A 6874-nucleotide genomic window follows, 5' to 3' on the forward strand; every position below is an offset into this window, starting at 1 on the left:
TGAGGCAACAGTAACAAGAGTCTTTATTTTATTTTTTATTTAAACAACCCTACAATTTTAAAATAGAGGCCTCAACTAAATTGTTGAAATTCTGTTAGTGCTAAAACTCCGAATACATAACCAGATAAGAGAAAATCAAATAAAATTCTTGGACTCTCTTAAAACTTCCCAGCAAAAGCTGTAATCCTTGCTCAAGAGAACCACCTGAAACATTAAGTGTTGGGGCTTTAGAATCCTTATATTTGTGGGAGGTATTTCTCAAAACACTGTTGGTGTACATTCAAGTCAAGAAACATATTGTATTTCTGGGATTTACACCTTTACAAACAATTGTGACATAATTAGCACCATTCCAGTTTGTCACATCGACATGGCAAATGTCTGCACTTGTGCTAACACACATTTGATAGTGGTTGTGAGGGTCTGGCGATGTATCAATGTGTCTAGAGGAGGATGATGGTTGGTCAGTTCTAGATGCTGTCATGTTGATTTGCTTCAAATTGTGGTTGACTGCAATCAAATCCTTTTAAGAGATATTGGTTTCTTGCTCAATAGGTCATAATCTCCCTTACAGACAACTTAGCTGTATTTGGTGCATCGGTCAAAGATGTATCCAAACATTGATAAGTGGAAGGATGGACATATATATCTTGACCATGCTGGTATCTTGTACATGTGTACTAGCATGTCAGAAAGATCAGTACCTGCTATATGTCGACTTTAGGCACAAATCATCCATCAGCAGTGTATGGATATCTTTCTCTTTGCTCTACAGTTTAACAGTCAAAAGAGGCATGATCCCACAGACATCAGACTGCATGGCCTTATCCTATCCTATCCTATCTATTTGTTAGGATAAAATAAAAACCAAAAATGATATGCCATGCAGTGTTAATAAATTTGTAACATGTCAGTGCACCAATATATGCCAGGCACTAGAATTACCCACAATGGAAATACATCTGCATATTTTTCTCTAGACATTTAACATATATTTTTCAAGTATTAGATCAAATAGGATTAAATGTGATGAACAGTAAATTTTCAGATTTTACAAATTTCTTCAGCATTATAAGTTGATCATCTCAGCATTGCTACCTGTGCACCTAAATGACAATTTGGTTGAAAATGTTTTTAGATATGCTTTTAAGCATACTTATGAAATCATTCTAGTATTAATTTCATGTAGTAGAAATAAACGTATAATATAAATACCAATAAATGATCAGGAGAGTTTTTATTTCTTTCTAAAAAAACAAAAGTCCAAACAGAGTCCACACATTTCTAGCGTCCCTTTGTTGTTGTTTAACTTCCTGTAAGGAAGCTAATAGATGAGGTCTACCACTTAAAGGCAGATTGACATCCAGTGGATCTTTTGACAATAACAGATCAAAAGCAAGTGGTAGAAATTGCTGAAACAGCTTAAGTTAATTTCAGTGCATGTTTCAGAAAAACATAGGGACTCAAAATGTGCTCTACCAAATGACTGAGCAGAACATTAAACGGTAACTCCCGGGAAAGTTCATGAGCGCACAAACTGTGAGCAGGAGATTGCTAAACACTCTTTCCCTTTAATTTCCCTTTTAAAAGAAATGGTGTCATTCATGACATAATACATATTTTATGACAGAAATACCACAATTATTTACTGCCCACGACAGAGTCACATGCAAAAAACCAACAAACAGAATATTGTAAAACAGTCCATCATCCATCGGCTATTTCAGAAAGTAAAAAAAAAAAAAAAAAAAAATCAATATTCTAGTACATGGAAGCTACAATGTTTCATTTGATTAAGGATTTTTCTAATTTAACTCTGATAAACTTGGCCTACTGCTAAAAAATTCCGTAACAGTATTTCAAGTTTTGTTACATTAATATTCAAAAAGTATAAACAGCACGTACCTGTCTATTTCAAGACACACAACCAGAATCACTGAAAGACTGCTGCTGACAGTTGCTTACAGCTTCTACAAGTCAACTAAGTCACAAAAAGTCAGCAAAGTAACCTGAGCTACAGTATTGCCTCAGCAATGCCACGATGTGATGCCTCCACACCACACTACATTTTATACGATAAAGAGTTATTGAGTATTGGGTTTACAAATTAATGTAATTTTCAAAAGCTGGACGTTTCTGTACTGTAAATACTGTAAATCATTTTTGAATCATCTTAGGAATTACTGTAATAATTTGAATTTTGATGATTTCAATCATCAAAATATAGAAACATCCTGGATTCAGGCATGTTGAGGCGGCTCGATGGATTGCGCCTGAGCCACAGGGTCCACTCAGATGCAGCCAGAAGAAGTAACATTGGCCCATCCTGTTGTGAGCTCATCACCTGCAGAAGGTGTCATAGAGATCGGGTGCAATGTGGCCAGCACCCAAATGTGGATGCCCTAGAATTCAATTTCTACCATTGGAAATAGCTCCTGGGACATGGAATGTCACTTCTCACATGAAGAAGAAGCCTGAGCTTGTCCGTGCAAAATATAGGTACGGGCAGGCCAAGTGGAGCCTTGGACTAAGCCTTTCAGTTGGCCATGAAGCAATTCTGACAAACCATAAGTGATCCAGTAGCACTGTGTATAGTGGGGATGGGGTGCCGCTGACTGAGGATGTAGTTATGCATTCAAAGGAATACTTCAATTCCTATGACATTGAGGAAGCAAGGTCTGTGGACAAGGGCACAACTTGACCATCACAAGGACTGAGGTCACTGAGGCATTTTAACAGCTCCTTAGTAGCAGGTCCCCTCAGGTGGATAAGATTTGCCTTGAGCACTTCAAGCATCTTGACTGTGTTGGCCTGTCTTGGTTAACATGTATCTGAAGCATTGGGTGGAAATTTTGGGCAGTGCCTTTCAGGCTGGGATGGTGGCTCCTATTTTTAAGAAGCGGGACCAGAGAGTGTGCTCTAATTACATGGGTCACACTAAGAGAAACTCTTTGCCAGGGTACTGAGCAGGAGAATCCATCCGTTAATCACACTCTGTAGTTTGGACATTGCTTTTAAATTAGCCTAGTTTGGATCAGTTTATATGATTTTGTTAGTAACCCTACTTTTGAGAAGTTGGAGATGTGTACTAAAGAAAGTCTTCAACTCACTGTGGAGAAATATCCATATTCAAGGTAGGAACCAGGGCATAAGGAACCAGTTGTGTTCAGCATTGACTGACCAACTGTATTAGTTTCTGATCAAGACTGTAACATATTTCTTAATCACACTGTAAGTAAAGATTATAGACTTGAGGTCTAAAAAGTTCCTCCCTTTATGAAGATGGGCCTCAGTGCCCTGAGTCGTTTATCAATTACGACTCAGAGCACTGAGGTGAAACCCTCTTTGAACATGTTACCTCCTTCTGTCCTATCTGGGACTCTCGCCAACACTGATTCCACATTGCTGTCTATTATTAATAGCTCATGGAGGCAAGCTTGTGATTTAAACATGCTGAGGTAACTCCTCTACTAAAGAAAACTAATCTTGATGCCAGCTCAACTGATAATTATCAGCCTATTTCAAAATTGCCATTTGTTAGTAAATTATTAGAAAAATTGTAGAAAGTCAGTTGGGTTCGGGTAATTGGCTCTGTAACAATTACCTTGTCTCAAATGGCAGCAAGGCTGAGACCATGAGTATACTTCCAGCTGAATATCATAAGATCAGTCTGTCTCCAACACAGTGCACTGCAAAACTCAAAATCTTATCAAGTATATTTGTCTAATTTCTAGTCAAAATATCTCATCACACTTAAAATGAGACACAATCAGCTACAGAGTAACATTTCAGTGAGATATGGGAACTTGTTTTTAGACAGTGCATCTTGGATCTGAAGAATTTTCATTTGTTCCATTGGCAAAAAAATGTTTAAACTTATTTCAAGCAAAAATATCTTGCATTAAGTGCAAAAATCATTTAAAAAATCATTTTAAAATCATAATGAAGTATGCAATATTGTGATACAGTATAAGAGACTAATGGGACAATAGTGTCGAGGCCTCAGAACTCACCTTAGAATCCTCTGGTTTTTAAGATTTTTTGAGCATTAAAATAATCCAGTGAAAGTTTTCAGTATTGTCAGTATTACCCTCCTCTCTTTGTGCTCTGCCCTCCAAAGGGTCAAAAGTCAGGTTGGTTTGAGAAAGCAAAATTAAGCTTTGACACTCTTGCCAGTATGATGGCTTCTTTGTGTGCATGGTTTCTACTACTAAGCACACAAGTTGTTAAAATTATGTGCAAGAAAATTAATTCCATGAATGGCAATACATAGATTATTTGCTTTATGCATGAGCTGGGGAGTTGACCAAGGTGAAAGAGGTCTGGGATTTTCTGCTTAGACTTGCTGCCCCACATCCAAACCTGGATAAGTGGAAGAAAATGCATGTATGTATGGATGGATGTTCTATTTATTTACATGCACCTGTGCACATAAAAGTGAAAGAGTGAATGAAATGGTCAAAAAACTGGACCTTGTATCCACCACCACATACCAGTGGAATGATGGCACCTGCCTTATTTTAAATAATCCAGATGCTTGTCCTAAACAGTTTATCATAAATACAAAGACATGAATAATTTAATTAAATGAAGAAAAAAGCAAAGAGAATTAGTCCAAAGAGAACTGAAACCCCCCACATGGTGAGTTTACTGTGGGTTTCACGGCAAATGATAAGACATAAATACATCGAAAGAAGGTGTTTTGAGAAAAGAGTTGGTGGTGCTGATGACTTGGTCATTCCTTGAGGTCTCATTTTCTCAATCATGTCTTCATCCTGTCAACAAGCCCTAGCCACTGTCCTAGATAATATACTGCTGATGCACTGCACCCATTACTTAATGCATGCGGTATTTGCGCCAACTCAATCTTTCTTTCTCTGAATCATTTTGGTTTGAGCATACATGTGCTGATGAAAGTAAATGTGGAGTATTAATTAACACTGCACATTTCTCCCACTGAAAACACTATGTCCAGATGAACAGAATCAACTTTTTGGGATTTCCTTACCTGGATGATTGGGCATGCATCAACACAGTGTTAGTTTACGTGTGCTTCTGGGATGTAGTGTGACTGTTTCCATATGGTTTACCTCTTTGATTCTCCTTAAATTTCTCTTGATGTGGATGAATATTTGAATGGGACAGTGGTTGAGCACGCTTGCTGCGTAAATGTAGAATAAGTAAAATAAAGTGTGGAGAGAAGCCTTTATCTAAATTGTGGTTAATGAGACTAGAAAATGGCTATATAAGTCCATTTAATTTTATGATTCCCAACAGCTATAAACACACATGTACCCAGCATATAGCATAATAGAATATTATAGTAGTATTTTTAGTAGTATTGTATGCACTGACATAGATGAACATTTAAAAAAGAATAATATAAATCTTAATTATTTAATAAATAGCTTATTGTAAGATGGGGCAGGAGTAATAACAGGAAGAGGAGGAAATCATGGCGGGCGTGATCCCAGCCGGTGTCACTCTCCGGTGTCTTGTCAGTGAAAGATATTCTTGCCTAACTCAGACCATCAGTGTCACATTCCCTGAGTTTTATAAAGAAATCAGTATTTTATGTCAGCCAGACCCTTCTTCCCCTGCAGCTCTGTCCACGAGGCTCTGAATATAAATGTTTTCCTACTGATTAGTGTGAGACAGATGAGGATTTGGACAGGCACTCTGGACATTAAACTTGCAGCAGTGGCCTTTGCTCTGGAATTAAAGTGACACATGTCGTCCCAGTTTTTTCACCTGACATTTTTGTAGCCACTGTTGTCCAGTCTGTTTGACAGTTCCTCACACTATAGTTAACACATCTCTACAACCCCTGACCCCACTGCTCCCAACCACCAACCCTCCGTCTCCAAACTCCTCATGCAGAGAAATTTACTACTGGCTGTATTGTTTACCTACACAAGAGGTCCATTAAATTCCATTCAGATAATTTACTCTCTATTTGATATCTATTGATCCAAGTAAGCTCCATTTAGGCTGCTGGCATAAAGCAGAAAATTTCTTTACAGATTTAAAAAAAAAAGAAAGTGTTGCAGTTCTGTGTTATGTTCTCCCCAAAACAAAGGATAACCAAAATAAATGCTTTTTAAGGAATGTATCCTTCATTAACAAAAAATATAGACTCAGAATACCGAAGTGAGTGAATAATTTGTGAATATTTCCATAAATACATCTATTAAACTTCGGGAGGGTGGAGCTGGATATGAAACATTTCTCACTTGTCACAAAGGCCAACCTCATATCACATTTGGTACAGCTTTATGTTCCTGAATGCGTAAAATGAGAACAACTAATTGGAAGGTTCATGGTTTGATCCCTGGCTGCTCCAGTCTTCATCCAAGATACTAACCCCAAATTGCTTTCAGATGCACCCATCAAAGTAAGAATGTGGCAAGAGATACATTCAATTTCTATTCAACTTTATTTATATAGAAATATCACAACAACAGTGTAAGGTAAAGACCCAACAATAATAAAAAAGAAAACAGAAAACCCCCAAAATCATATGACCCCCTATGACCAAGCGCTTTGGAGATAATGGTAAGGAAAAACTCCCTTTTCACAGGAAGAGACTTCCAGCAGAACCAGGCTCAGGCAGGGGCAGATAGAATAGATACAAAGCATTTAAGCACAGAAAAAAGTGTTTGTATGAACTGGTGAATGAGGCATGTTGTATAAAGGGCCCCGAGTGCTCCAAGAGTGTAGAAAGTCAGAAAGTCAGTCATGTAAAACCGCTCCACTGCAATTACAGCTGCCAGTCTTTTAAGGAATGTCTCTACCACCTTTTGCTGCATCTAGAGACTGAAATCCTTGCCCATTCTTCTTTACAAAACAGCTCCAGCTCAGTCAGATTAGATGG

This window comes from Aulonocara stuartgranti (genome assembly GCF_965226115.1).
Source record: "Aulonocara stuartgranti genome assembly, chromosome: 15".
Lineage (NCBI taxonomy): Eukaryota > Metazoa > Chordata > Actinopteri > Cichliformes > Cichlidae > Aulonocara > Aulonocara stuartgranti.